Source organism: Ceratotherium simum, chromosome 22 (genome assembly GCF_057802395.1).
Source record: "Ceratotherium simum simum isolate JZ-2026a chromosome 22, ASM5780239v1, whole genome shotgun sequence".
NCBI classification, from domain to species: Eukaryota; Metazoa; Chordata; class Mammalia; order Perissodactyla; family Rhinocerotidae; genus Ceratotherium; species Ceratotherium simum.
This window is the reverse complement of record NC_141921.1, coordinates 33,253,597-33,269,340: the sequence shown is the minus strand read 5'-3', so window position 1 is coordinate 33,269,340 and position 15,744 is coordinate 33,253,597. Positions and strand designations below refer to the sequence as shown.

The following is a 15,744-nucleotide window of genomic DNA, read 5'->3' as shown; positions in this document are numbered from 1 at the left end:
CAATAAAGAGTGAAACTAAAGATGCAAGAGAGAAACATAATAATTGACAAGAGTGAGGTACTAGACAAAGTGGATACTAGGGAATGGGATGGAGAAGAAAAGTGATCCAGTGGATCCTGAAAGTCACTGGACAAACGCAATGAACATGGAGAGAGTAGATGGTAGGGACTTGGAAAAATCAGAAGCCACAGAATGGCAAAACAATAATCCAAAAGCAACAGTGAAGGACCAGAAATAGACTGATTGCTCCCTACTATCCAAGGAGTCGCAGAGTATTCAACCAGCAAAAATAGAAATAATAGTATTCATTAGAGAAAAAGTCTTGTTTTCAGTCATGGGTTAGGAGACGGAGGAAACGTTTGGGAGAAAAGGTGAAGAACGTAGGACCTCGCTCATGAACGCGCACAGGTCCTACCAGACCCAGAAGCAGCAGCTGGTGAAGGAACATCAGGAATGAGGTAGTAAGGGCTGGGGCTGAGCTTTACAACATTGAGGCGACAGCGGCAGACAGAACTTTGTATTACCTATCAACGGCAAACAGGAAGAAGAGCGAGCTAAAGAACTTTATGGCTGCGGATGATGGGGGGATGAAGAGAGGGACATACCAACCAAGTGCTGGGTACCACTGACAGCGAGTCTCCAGCACTAACTACATTTTCAAGCGGAGTGATCTTCAAACCCACTTTCCCAGGAGCTGGACCCTGAAACTTCCTTTTATTTCATCTGCCAAGACTAGCAATTTGCTGAACTGTATCAACAGTTTGTTTGTTTGTTTTCTGAATCGGACCTTTGTTTTTAATAAGGATTTGCTGAGAGCTCTACAAAAGTCAGTGACATTATCCAACAGTTAAGTGAATGTCACTGACTAGAACTAGGGCTACAGATCACACTTGGTCTTCTAAGCCCCCACCCCTTGCACATGCAGACAGGATGGAAAAGGACAGATAACACCAGTTACTATTTGGGTAGCACTTCACTGATCTGAATTATTGCCTAATCAATTATCTCAACTAATTCACTCTTTATTCCTATTTTTATGACGTCTAATCCAAGGATAGAGTAGTAGAAAGAACACAGGCTTTGTATCAGTGATCTAGAATTCTAACTCCACCAGTTCCCCCAAGACATTTCTTAAACCCCTCTGAGCTTCAGTTTCCTCATCTGTAAAGTAGGAATCACAGTACCTATTTCATGACGTAGTTCTAAAGATTAAAGAATTAATACATGTCAGGTACCTGCTACATAGTAGATGCTCAAGAAATGGTGGATGATGCATTCTGCTATAACATGCTGCAATGACAAGACTGGAGGACAGATATTTTAACTAATATCATTATAAATTAAAACATCCAAGGTGAACCAGTTTATTGCTACACTGCTGTTAATATACATAGGACAAATTCTGTTAAACAAAAAATCCTGAAGTAACAAATGCATTCCAAAAATTCCTCTGCACTTGACAATCCAACTAATGATGCTGTTATTTATTAAGGTACCATTTCCATAACTAAGAACTTATACAATGGTTAGTGGTTTGAAATGTACTTTTTTTTTTCCCAAATGAATAGTACTTCCAAAATAAAAGAAACTTTCTAACTTCCAGTTCAATCCCAGGGCAATTTTAGAGACTCTCAACATATCTCAACTAAATGCAGTTGCAGAAGCACCTGGATGTAGACTGAAGTAGTTAGCAGAGAATTTGAAGCAAAAGGCTTTGTCTTGCCCCCTCTCCCAACTTCAAGCTAACTAATATCACAAACGTTCCTCAATTTTACTAATCTCATGATCTTTGAGTTATCTTTCTTTCTTTCTCCACATCATCAAGCACTATCTCTTCCTTCTTCAAAACTTCTCTCCAATATATTTCTTTTTTTTTTTTTTAACTCCCTAAAGTCAAGTCCCAATAGTGTTCACACCTGAATTTCTATAAAAATCCCTAACTGGCCTCCTTTCCAATAATCTACATAATACCTCCTGACTAATCAGCCTATAATTCCAAGTTTATCAAGTCAGTGCCCTACTTACAAACCTTCAATGGTTCCCAGGGTTGGCAAGATCAAGTCCAAATTCCTCAGTATAACTTTCAAGACTGTTCATAATCTGACTGAGCATTACCTCACTAATCTTATCTCCTCCTCATCCACAATCTAAGCTCTGTTATTGGACCAGACAAGTATTCTCAGATCCAATCAATAATAGAAGTTTACTCCAATCTCAGTATCTTTTTTTTTTTTTGTGAGGAAGATGAGCCCTGAGCTAACATCTGTTGCCAATCCTCCTCTTTTTGCTGAGGAAGATTGGCCCTGGGCTAACATCCGTGCCCATCTTCCTCTACTTTATATGGGAGGCTGTCACAGCATGGCTTGATGAGAGGTGCGTCGGTGCGCGCCCGGGATCAGAACCTGCGAACCCCGGGCCAACAAAGTAGAGCACGCGAACCTAACCACTGCGCCACTGGGCTGGCCCCCAATCTCAGTATCTTTGCTCTTGCTTTGCCCTGGCCTGGAAAATCATCTCCTTCCTTTCTGCCTATTCAAATCCCATCCACCCATCTTACTGTAAAACTAGTCTAACTGCCTCTGCGAAGCCCTCAGACCACCTCAGCCCACACCAGCCTCAGTAAACTATAACCTGTCAGTTTGACGAAAGTTAGCCGCATGACAACAGACCTCCTGGAGCGGTCACCACTGTACCATAGGTTCCATGGCTTTTTCACCAAAGAACACCGAGGTAAATTTTTCATAAGGCTGAATTATTCAATATAAAAAACTCCTTTCATCTGAGATGATGCCCTTTTGCTTATCTGTTTTAAAATGTTCCACCACTGGGCCGGCCCAGTGGTGCAGCAGTTAAGTGCGCGCGCTCCGCTGTGGCGGCCAGGGGTTCGGATCCGGGCGCGCACTGACGCACTGCTTGTCCGGCCAGGCCGTGGCGGCATCCCACATCAAGTGGAGGAAGATGGGCATGGATGTTAGCCCAGGGCCAGTCTTCCTCAGCAAAAAGAGGAGGATTGGCGACAGACGTTAGCTCAGGGCTAATCTTCCTCACAAAAAAAATAATAATAATAAGTTCTATCTTTGATAAAATGGTGATATTAGATGAGAAGTTGTTTTTCATTTTCATGTCCTTACTTGGAAAACAAAAAGCTCTTTTGAAATATGACTGATTTACGAAACCCAAGCTCTGGAACCACTAGTCTACATCCTCCATTTTGGCATTTATATACGGTCCAATATTGTTACAGAACTTGTTTCAAAAACTAGGTACTGTCTCCCCAATTAGAATTTTAAATTCCTTAAGAACAAGGACTATACATTGCATTTCTTTTGTCTTTTGTTTTCTCCACATTAATTAGCCCTGGGTTAAATATAAAACAAGTACTGTAAAGTGAATAGAACTAACAAAACTCTTGGCTTTTAAATTTGACGTAAAACTGACCAAAAATGTAACTGAAGCCAGTGTTCCTTTTCTCCTCTCCAATTCCCTTCCCTAAAGAGTCTCTGCATCCTTCCAGACTGCACCCACTTAATGAATAGCCACCTACCTCCCAATGTTTCTGCTCGAATCCCACCCCTCTTGCCTCTCATTAAGATCGGAAATTTTATCCCTCAGTTACCTTATTATTCCTCCACACTCCATTAACTGCCTCACCATCCACCATCTATTTCTCCTTCATACTTCTTTAAGATCCTGATAGTCTCTTTCAAGCTGCCTTGGAATCTAGTCTTAAAAGTCTAACATAATCATCAGTCCTCAAGATATTACAAAAAAAATCTTAGCATATGTTGGAAAGTATATAATTTTACCAAATTATACTAAGAATATCTCCTATTGCACTCCAGCACAGCTGTGGCAGAAAGCATAAAAACTGGTATTCCTGATATAAACCTACCAGGAAACTTTGTTACACAAACAGCCTGACTACATTTGTAACATCTTCTGTATTCTCTGTAACAGTCTTCCATTTTAAAGACATTTAATACATCTTTAAGTTCACCAAGATCTAAAAATGGTATTCTTCCTATCCTAAGGAACATAAGCCAATACTGACCTACTTTCCTTAGGGAATAATGATCCTAAACGCACATGTTCATAAAATCACCTTGTGTTCTGGTTTGAACAATGTAATAATGTTCAAGAGCAAGCTCCCGGGGCTGGCCCCGCGGCCGAGTGGTTCAAGTTCCCCGCGCTCTGCTTCAGCGGCCCAGGTTCGCAGGTGCGGATCCCAGGTGTGGGCGTCCCACATACAAAATAGAGGAAAGACTAGCATGGGTGTTAGCTCAGGGCGAATTTTCCTCAGCAAAAAAAAAAAAGCACAGAAGAGCAAACTCAGGAGTCAAATCCTAGCTTGGCATTCACCGGCTGTGTTAACTTTGGGCAAACTCATCTCATTTCTTAAAGATTTTTCATCTGTTAAATGGGGATAATAAGAGTATCTACCCCAAAGGGTTGTTGAGAGGCAGATTAAATAAAGATATAAACTGGCACGTAGTCAATAAATGTTAGGTTTTATTATTAGTCCTCAATGACTAAGAATCTTTAGAAAAATTTCAATTATAAGACTTAACATGAGCTGCCTATTCACTGATATTAGATACAAATCATTAAGATGGCCTACATCAGATAAATACCCCCAGGTAATTAGGAAGACAGCACATTTGTGATAAAGCTGTTCCAGGGTTTAAAGGGCCAAAAACTAACTTCATTTATCTTGCTCAGCATTTAGCTTTTCCAGTTAACTCGAAACTGGATAAAACCAGAGATTTCTTTATGTTTAGAAACAGGAAAACGCTGTCAGACCACGGTGGACGATACCACTTTTCTATCTGAACTCTGCAACCTCAGCAGAAAGCCTCTCAGGAGACTAAGAATGTTCTTTTATTTCCTTTTTGTAAAACTTTATTTTTTAGCCAAAAATACACTAATTTTAAAAGACTGTAAATAAAATCATGTTGATATTAATATAAGATAATGCTTTCAGGGGCCTGCCGGTGGCGCAAGCGGTTAAGTGCACGCACTCCGCTGCAGTGGCCCAAGGTTTGCCGGTTCAGATCCCGGGCGCGCACCAACACACCTCTTGGCAAGCCATGCTGTGGCGGCATCCCATATAAAGTGGAGGAAGATAGGCACAGATGTTAGCCCAGGGCCAGTCTTCCTCAGCAAAAAAAAAGGAGGAGGATTGGCAGATGTTAGCACAGGGCTGATCTTCCTCACAAGAAAAAAAGATAATGCTTTCATTAGAGAATTTCAATTCAATCATAACACAAGTTAAACAAGTTACATTCAAGCAATAATTTTTATTTATAGAAGTTCAAAATGAGTGCTAATATTCAAGTTATCTTGGGAAGCACGACTCTCTTCCAACAATGCCACCAAGGCTCAAAATCTTTTTTTTTTTTTTTGAGGAAGATTGGCCCTGAGCTAACATCTGCTGGCAATCTTCCTCCTTTTTTTATTTTTTCTCCCCAAAGCCCCAGTACATAGTTGTATGTCATAGTTGCAAAGCCCCAGTAGACAGTTGTGTGTCATAGTTGTACATCCTTCTAGTTGCTCTATGTGGGTCGCCGCCTCAGCCTGGCTTGATGAGTGGTGCATAGGTCTGCGCCCAGCATCTGAACTCACGAACCCCAGGGCCACCGAAGTGGAGTGGCGAACTTAACCACTATGCCACCGGACCAGCCCCTCAAAATCTTTTTGATGCTTCATTTGTAGGATTCTCAAAGACAAGCCTCATACACACAAAAAATCCTAGTCTCTACCTTTTAGAATTATATCTCATTTATGACAAAAACAATGTTGATTACTCACTTCATTCACCAGACTTGCTTATCTCCAAAAGTTAAATATAATTCCCCCAAAATGAAAACTTATCGGGATTAAGAATGTGCAATATGCTCTAAAGACAAATCCAAAACAAGTAGACCAAATATTTCACACTCTGGAAATTTCATTAAAACAAATATATAACTAATTCCCATTTTGGAAACTTCTGATATTTGTTGTAAAAAATAGTCACACTGGGGCCCGTCGGTAGCATAGCAGCTAAGTGCGCGCGCTCTGCTTCAGCAGCCTGAGGGTTCACACGTTCGGATCCCGGGCGCGCACCGATGCACCACTTGTCAAGCCATGCTGTGGCGGTGTCCCGTATAAAGTAGAGGAAGATGGGCACGGATGTTAGCCCAGGGCCAGTCTTCCTCAGCAAAAAGAGGAGTGGCATCAGATGTTAGCTCAGGGCTAATCTTCCTCACAAAAAAACACAGTCACATTATCTTATAGATACCCCTCAGAGATGACCATAAAACTACACAGTAACAAAACTGGAAATTTGAAATATCATACCAGATCTATATAAAAGCAGCAAAATGATACTGTGGACAATAACTGAAGTTGTTTAATTTGAACATTTAAACTGTCGTTATTCCATAACATTTGCTCCCAGAGTGCCTCTGATGGAACAGTGTTTAAATGGTTATTTACAGGGTCTGCCCAGTGGCGCAAGCGGTTAAGTGCGGCACGCTCCCCTTTGGCGGCCCGGGACGGAGGGTTTGGATCCCAGGTGCGCACGGATGCACCGCGTGTCACACCATGCTGTGGCGGTGTCCCACATAAAGTGGAGGAAGATGGGCATGGATGTTAGCCCAGGGACAGTCTTCCTCGGCAAAAAAGAGGAGGATCAGCATCGGATGTTAGCTCAGGGCTGATCTTCCTCACCAAAAAATAAATAAATAAATGGTTATTTACACATATCCATTCCTCTTAACAATTTACATTTGGTTCACACTAGTTTGAGTAAACCAGAATTCTCCAAAAGAAGGAACTTCCAAGTCGTTGTTTGTTCTTTTGTTGCTAGTTTTTTAAAAAAGGATGGATTTGCGGTAAGAGAAGAAGTGATCCTAGCTTAGCTTATCTAACCTAGCACTTCCTAGTCTAATCACCTTGACTGTAACCTATTTACTAGAGACTTCAAAATTTGACTAATGTCTCCCTCCCAAAGATTAAAATCTAGCATGCCAAGATTTCAGCAATTGGCATTCTAAAAAAATCCTAAATCTGACCCTTGACAGCTTTGTGACATGGGACAAGATACTTTGCTTCTCTGTGCCCCAGGCCCTCATCTGTGAAATTGGGCTAAAATAATAAACGATAGACTTACTTCATGGGTGTGATGAGGATTAAATGAGATTATGTGTCTGACACATGGTAGGTACTCAATAAATATTCGTTGAATGAATGAATAAATGAATTAATGCATATAAAATGCTTAGGAGAGTGCCTGACAAACAGCTATTATAACTAATAATCACTTGAGATCTGTACCTGGAAAAACCAAAAGTAAATGGCTAACAATATTAATATCACTATCCCAAAACTCCATAACCAGACTTAATATTTTAAAACAATTTTCAAAAATTATAATGGTTTGAAATATTCTCATAAATTATCTTACCAAGAGTCTCAATTTCCAGTTGCAGGGTGTCTCTTTAAATGATGAAGAAGGGCTGGCTAGAACATCCAGAAATTCTCTCTCCTTTGTACCAATTATAACCATATAACCAACATTCAGGCTAAGGATGAGCTATTCAAGAAAAATAGATTTACTATAAACATAGAGGAAATCGAACTAGCCACTGAGAAAGTTGCTTCACTTCATCAGAAATTAGTAAAGTTAAAATTAAGCTTTTAAAAATTCTTGATTTGCTTCTAGTTTGCTAGTATATAAAGACGTTATCTGACTTTAGACTAAATCATAAATCATATTAATTTTTAAAATAATAAAGAGGGAATTTTTCTTCTATTCTTTGGATAAACAAAAATGCAAGGATAAAACTGAAATAATGACTAACATTTACTATGTACCAGCATTCTGACCTAAGCGCTTTTGTACATGAAATTATTTAATCCTCACGACCACTCTCACCATCTTAAAGATGGAGAAACTGAGGCTTTCTGAGGCTACAGAACTGGAACTGTGTAGCTTTACATAACCTTATAAGGTAAAGTGCTATTTAACCAAAATGGTCAAAGAATGAAAACAAGACACAAATAGATGACTGACTGTCAAAGAACCGAATACAATAAACCACATTTAATAAAGCTTTAGTTGAATAAAATTTAAGGATTCAGAAATGTACTCCAAGATCTCATGATGCCTAGAAGTCAGTGTTATGAACAACTCTACTGTGAATATGTAAAGTAGTGGAGATTGGGTTGAATATGTACTAACTTTGTAAACCATTCTGAAAATTACTTTTTGTAATGAATTCCTCATAGTTTATCATTCATCTCGCATTTCAAAAGAAAACTTCTAGTTACTGACACTTACTGGTGGTTTGAAGTCTGGATAAATGTAAATGCACTCTGCCTATACTTTTATTTTGACCTAGCTGGAGTCAAAAAGTGAAAAAGCAAACAGGCTGGTTTCATAAAATATTTCTAAGTTGTTCAAGAAAAAGGTAACAGTGAGAAGATTTCGAAAGTTAGCAAAATTACTCCAGTGTCTCTCAGAAACTACCTAAGTACCTCTGCTCCAATGTTTCCATAAAAATAATTACTAAATTACCCCACAATCTTCTGATATAGTTCCACCAGAAAAGTCAAATGATCCATGTTTTAAAATACATAGCAGGGGCCGGCCCCGTGGCTTAGCGGTTAAGTGTGCGCGCTCCGCTGCTGGCGACCCGGATTCGGATCCCGGGCGCGCACCGACGCACCGCTTCTCCGGCCATGCTGAGGCCGCGTCCCACATACAGCAACTAGAAGGATGTGCAGCTATGACATACAACTATCTGCTGGGGCTTTGGGGGAAAAAAAAAGGAGGATTAGCAACAGATGTTAGCTCAGAGCCGGTCTTCCTCAGCAAAAAGAGGAGGATTAGCGTGGATGTTAGCTCAGGGCTGATCTTCCTCACAAAAAAAAATAAATAAATAAAATAAAATAAAATACATAGTAGGAAACTCTTAGAAAATAGATTTACATTCATCACTCAATTGTGCCAATATGTATATTAGCTTAAATCATCCCAATTACTACTAATTTAAATTTGCATTTAAACTGGCTTAAAGTACATAAAAAATTAGTACATACATTCTTCTGCCTTTAATAAAAGAGGAAGAATAACTACTGAGAGCGCTTACTGGCAAGTCAGAGAAGGTAGCTTTATACAGATTTAATCGGCTTAAAATTTTCACTGTAGACATCAAAATAAAATGTTATTCAACAGGATAATTCAAATGAGGTCCTACCTAGTATCTCATTTCAGTCAATAACTCCAATCCAAGAGCATTAGACAAGCACTGATTAAGCATCTTTCCAGGAAGGAACTGTGCCTAGTGAGTTCTTTGCCAGTTACAGATTCCAAAGGAGGATCTGCCTTGTGGCACCAGGACTGGACTGCTGCACCTTCAAACCCTAATGGTCGCTATATCACCTGAAGGAGCTAGGGCACTCCCAGCCTTGGCATTAGAGAAAACACAAAGCAGAATTCTAGTAAAAAGAATCCATGTTAACAAGCCTGAGAAATTAAAATTGCTACCTATACATAAGCATCATGATGATCAATCATCAAAAACTCTACTGAGGGCCTACTATGTGCACAACTCAGTGAAAGGAACTGAGGGGGTACTGGTTAAGATAAACTTAGCTTCTGATCCAATTAGGTAATTAAGATACAAGCTGGTCAAGTTATCCAAGAATATGAGGGGTCTTGGCATTACAAGCTACAAGATTTTTGAGAAAGTAAGAAGCTTTTGATCCAACTAGGTAGATAAGATACATGCCAGTGTGACTTACCAAGAACATGAGGGGTATCAGCAATAAATGTCATAAAATTTTAGAGAAAAAAGATTTACTATTGCAAAGTCACGGTAGACTTTAAAGGGGGGACGAAAAAGATCAAATAGTTAAACAGCACAAAAAAAGAATAGGACAAAAAGATAATGGGAACAAAGGTGCTGAATTGGGAATGTGGTCATTAAATATTTATGAAATACCTACTACATGTCAGTTACTATGTTAGGTGTCAGTTACTATGTTAGGCACTAGGTATACACTGGTGAACAAAACAGATGAGTTCTCTGCTCTTGTGAAGTCTAGTGGAGAGAGAGATAGTAATCATGCTAGCAGATACATCATTATAACTGTAATAGGTGCTATGAAGGGAGGCAACAGATGCCAGTAATAGGGAATAAGGGGAAAGGACGAGCAAGATAAGATGATGAGGGAAATATCTCTGATACATGAGCTGAGGTTTAAAGGTGGCAGCCAGGCAAAGAGCAGGGGAAAAAGAGTGTTCGAAGAAGAGAGAGCCACACGTACAATGGCCCTGAGGTAGGAAAGACTTGTTGAGTTTAAAATAGAAGTATAATAATGTACACCTGAAATTTATACAATGTTATAAACCAATGTTACTGCAATAAACAAAAAATTAAAAAGAAATAAATAAATAAAAGAAAGAACTTGTTGAGTTGAAAAATAAAGAAACAAGAAGCTAGTGTGACTGAAGCATGATGGAAAATGAGATAGGCAAAAGATGCAGTTAGAGAGGTAGGCAGGGGTCAGGTTATACAAGGCATTCCAGGCCAGGATACAGAGTTTGAATTTGGAGTTTATTCCAAGCCCCAAAGAAAACCATTAAAAGTTTTCGCACACTCACAAACATACTGTTGAACAAAAGGAGCCAGACCCAAAAGAATATAGGCTGTATGATTCCATTTTTACGAAAGTACACAAACAGGCAGAACTAATCTATGCTGTTAGAAGTCATGATGGGGATACCCTGGGAGATAGAAGGGCAGCAGGAACTGGAAGGGATGAGGAACATGAGGATGAGGAACAGGAACATGAGGATTTCTAGGTACTGGCAATGCTGTTTCTTCATGTGGGCACTGGTTACATGGGTATATTCAGTTTACAAAAAAATCAAATTGTACTCTTTATGTGTACTTTTCTACATATGTTATTTTCAATAAAAAGTAATAATTTTTAAAGTTTTTATGCAAGTTTTTAACAACATAATAAACACTTTAAAAATATTATTACCCTGTCCAGATAAAATTGGAACAGAGGAGCACATGCCAATAGGGAATGTCTTCATTGACAGATTAACCTGATGGAAGCTTTCAGATACGTATAAAACAGGGGAACGGGTAAGTCGAACAGCCAGTGAATACAAAGTACCACGTTTATAAAGAATAAATGCTGGGTCTGGGAAGGGAGTTGTGCAATAAAAGATGAGCTATAAATTTCTTAGAATGTAAGGAGATATCTCTCAGAAATTAAAAGAACAGATGAAAACAGCGATGCCTGGTAAGGTTAGGTTAGCCATGCTTATGTTTTGGCTCATATTTTAATATGGTATTTTCAACCTCTCCCCCTAGCCACCCCACAACCCCAAAACATCAGAGTATAACGAAATAAAAAGATCCCACACTTTCGCATCAATCATATCTGAGCTCAAATCAGTGGTCTGCCCCTCACTAGCTCTAGCAGCACCTGCTCTGAGCTCAGCTCCCTCATGTATAAAATGAGGATAATGACTACCTGATAGCATTATTATTTTCTCCCCATCATCACCCAAATGTTGAGCTGGGAGACTGGTATTTTAATTTAATTATTTCCTAATGGTATATGGAGGTCCAATGGTTGATGAGCTTCCATTCTCAAGATTCTTAGGTGGGAAAGAAGGATTATAAAACAGTCAACATACAGAAACAGAATGGATAAAGAGAAACGAGAAGGAATAAGAGGTAAAAATGGGGCTTCTTCTAGAAGCTCAGTGACAGAAGTTTCAAGCATTTTCTAAGACAGAGACTTGAGCTAAAGCAGACTGGGACAGGTCCAGTGACTTGAGAAATTAGGAGAATGAAAAAATAATCTTATGTCTTCCCAGCAAGACACAATTTCTACCTAATGTATTCCCTTTGTGGAATATTAAACAAGTTAGAGATAAACAGTGAAGATATCCCGTCATAGGTGGAGGGGTAAGGCCTTCTTCAATCATTTTATAGCATCCCCACCCTCAAGAATTACTTAAACAACCATAATGTGTAAAGCACTTCTCAAGTATAGCCAAAGATATTAAGTTTTACATTTCAGGAGCTATTATTTCAAAGAGGAAACAGAAATAAAAGTTCAACTCCTTAATAGATCTTTGCATAATTGATCTTTGGGTAATTTTCCCCCCACAATGTATCCCCTGTCCTAAAAGTAATGAAAACTGGTTCCTCAAAAATTTATCTTTCCCCTGATCTGACAAGTGTACCCCTTCCTACCTCTCCCATTCTTCACATGCACCTCACCATTAAATTCCTCAAGTTTCCCTATTTCCTATAAAGTTGGCACATCGACTCTCTAGTATTCAGTCACTCTGATCTCACCAGTATTGAATCTGAACATAGAAACCTCACAACATTCCCAGGAATCATTCCACTAACCAATACCTCAAAGATAAGACGCAGTTTAAACAAACAAAGGTGGCCATGGTGATTACACAACTGTATATATTTGTCAAAGCTCACCAAACTGCACACTTAAAATTGGTGAATTTTATTGTATGTAAATTATACCTCAATAAAGCTGATTTTTAAAAAAGAATGCATGTATCCAGTCATTCAGCAAGTATTTACTGAGCATCTATTATGTGCATCAGTGTTTACACCAAATCTTTAACCCTGACAATCTGAGTCCTACCCGTATGTAACGTGCTTTATCCTTAAGTTGACACTGTTCCAAAAGCCATATTACATGTAAAATGGTTCAGTTTCTGATCATGAATGTCACCTTAATGATGGCCTCTACAGTGGAAGTACCATTAGCTATCCATCATCCTCCATTACATAAATGAAATCTCTGATCACCCAGGTACGCTATACTTGAACACAAACATTTCCATCATAAGAAAAAAATTATTAAGCGCCTCCATATAGGACATATCACTACCTCAGCCTCATATGTTTGTCTTTCTTCCAAAAACCGAGAACATCTCAAAAGCATACTGACAACATTGCTGGAAGAAAAGAAGGCAACATTACTGGGGAATAGACTTAATGGACTTATTCTACGATCCACAGTGACCCAGTGGCTGAGTCAAGGCTTAGAAACTAGGCCTCCTGATTCCCAATGCAGTGTGCCTAGCCGAGATAACCGCGGACTTTAGAAACAGACTTGGGTTTGAATTCCAGCTCCACTTCTTCCGAGCCGTGTGACTAAACGTGGGAAAGTCACTTTGCCTTCTGACCCTCAGTTTGCTCATCTGTGAAACACGGATGCCAACTACCACCTCACAGCATTCTTGTGAAGACTATACGAGATATATACCACTTAGCACAATTCCTGGGCACAGAGTAAGCAACTCAACAATATTAGTTCCCTTTCTTGGTCTTAGATTATTTAAGAGTAAGAAAATACCTATTAATCAAGGCTAATTCATAATCCCTATTAGTAATCACAGGACAACAATGAAACCGTATCTGCTGCCTTGTTCATACTCTAATCAATTCCGTTCCCATGCCCCCATTTCCAGTTTTTCAAACTTCAGTTGCTATGTTTAGAAAAGTGATTTAATTTTAGAAACCTGGAAAATTCTTCTGAGTAAATTGAGCAAAACCTTAATCTGCCCCAAGGGGAATTCTGAGCAAAATAATTATTTCTGACGAGAAGAATTTTCTATGGGGGTTATTCAGTTTAACCACACGAATGTTACCAATGCCACAAAGTGACAGAAAGCAATCTGGAACATACTGTACAGATTCTCCAAGGGGAAATCTCCTCCTAAAATCCAAACCCCTTCCTCTCTAATCTGAGGTCGTAAAATCTTCCTGGATGATCTGAATTCCCAGGCTCTGACACCAGTCTAGCTCCTTAGGCCAGAACCGCAGCAGTCTGTAAAAGGCCCTGAACAAACCCCACCTCTCAAAACATCCCCAAAAGGCAGGGAGGTCCAGAGAGCATTTTCTCCTCCATCGACAGATAAGGCACCAGGAGCTCAGAAGCACAATTCTTTCCCCAAGGTCATTCAAGCCAGTGAAGGCGCGACGGAGAATCTGCAAGCCGTCTCTGGCTTTCTGGCGATCACACTGCAGGGGTTTGGGGGTGCCCAGTCTCTTCCCCTCTCCCACCCTCGAGGGTGAGCACTGGTCTCGGCATTTCCGAAACAAGCCGCAACAAGCTCTGCAGTGTTAGCAAAGGGGCTGACGCGATGAAGAAACAGATGCTCCAAAGCGAGCTGGCCTCTCTCGGCTCGCAGAGCCTCCGCCAAGGTTATTCCCAGAAACCGCAGGCACCTCAGAGGGCTCTCCACCGGGCTCCGAACCCCCAGTCCGGCCGCCCCGGGACGCCGGGCGCCCTGCAGGCAGCCCCGGCAGCCAGAGGCCACCGGCCCCAGAAACCGCACTTCATTCCTGCGCTTCGGGAAGCCATGGCTCCTTCCCGGCCGGCAGGGGTGGGGGCGCGCGGGGAGGCGGGCGGCGCGCGCTGCGGAAAGTTCGCCGCGCCGGCGGGGGGCGGCCCCCGGCCCGGCTCGCCCGCGTCCCCCTGCAGATTCCACCATTAATTAGTCCTGAGGACTGTCTACTGGCAACTTAAACAAAGCGAATGCCTCGAATTCCTTCCCGGCCCGGCGGTCTGGCGGCGAGACCAGCAGCGGCCGGGACGCGGGCCGGCGCGCGGGCCGACAGCTGCGGCGGCGGGACCCCTCCCCGGCCGCCCGCGCCCGCAGCCCCGGCCGCAGCCCGTCCCGCACGCTGGCCGGGCGCTCCCAGCCTCCTCCTCCTCCTCCTCCTCCTCCTCCTCCTCCTCCTCCTCCTCCTCCTCAGGAGCTCCGGGCTCTTCCTGTAAGATCACTTCCTTCCTCCCCGGGTGCCCGCGGGCCCCGCGCAGCCCCTCCCCGGCGCCCCGGCCCCCGCCCGCCGCGCCGCTGCCCGCCCCCACCGGGCCCGCGCCCCGCGCCCTCCCCCGGGCCCCCAGACCCTGGACTCTCCGCCGCCCCCCGAAAACGGCCCTCGGCTCCCTGCCCCAACACTTCTCCCCAGATTCTCGCTCCCACCAAGAAGTCTCTCCGAACCTTCCCTCCCCTCCAGAAGAAAAATCTCCAACTCCAAAACATCTCTCAAGGTCTCGCGCCCCACATCTCCCCTTCCGAGCTCTCCCCCAACACCCCGCTCAAGCTCTCCCCCCACCTCAACTCCACACCCCCCAGCCCTCCCCGGGTGCGCCCGCCGGCTCTGCCCCGGCGCCCCCGGTGCCCCGACCCCTCGGCGGGGCGGGCCGCCCCCTCCGGCCGCCCTCCTCTCCTCTCCTCCCGCCGGCCCGCGCCGCGCGCCCGCCGCCTGCCCGCGGACCCCTCACCTCGGCGGCTCCGACCGCGCTCCCACCCGCGAGGGCTCCGGCGCTCCGCTCCCGGCGGCCGGCGCCTCCTCCGGCTCCCCCGGACTGACAATGAGGGGCGGGCCAGCTGGTGACGTCAGCGGCCTGGGGGCGGGGCCTGCGGGAGGGGAGGGGCTGGCCGCGGCCCCGCCCCTCGGTCCTTTTCCCTCTTCCCAGGACTTGGACTCGGCGGAGTTTCCCAGCTAGGTGCCCAGGGCCTGTACTAGGCATGGTGGGAAATCGCAATGGAAGACAAGACGTCCTGCTTTCAGGAGGGGCACTCTCAGGGGGGGGTCGTGAGGATTCAATGAGATAATCCGTGTAAAGGTGTTTAGCCCAGGGCCTGGTATGGAGTAATCACTCAACAAATACTATTTCTATTAC

General features: G+C 42.8%; 1 protein-coding gene across 2 annotated transcripts in view; it reads right to left on the bottom strand.

Annotated features, from left to right (window-relative positions):
• LUZP1 (leucine zipper protein 1) overlaps window positions 1–15,472 on the bottom strand; it is an 82,176-nt gene extending 66,704 nt beyond the window's left edge. For both annotated transcript variants that reach the window (XM_087446589.1, XM_087446587.1), the window contains exon 1: window positions 15,343–15,472. The gene's annotated coding sequence lies outside the window, so the exon portion shown is untranslated. The remainder of the gene's footprint in view (window positions 1–15,342) is intronic.
• Between the last annotated feature and the right edge of the window lie 272 nt (window positions 15,473–15,744).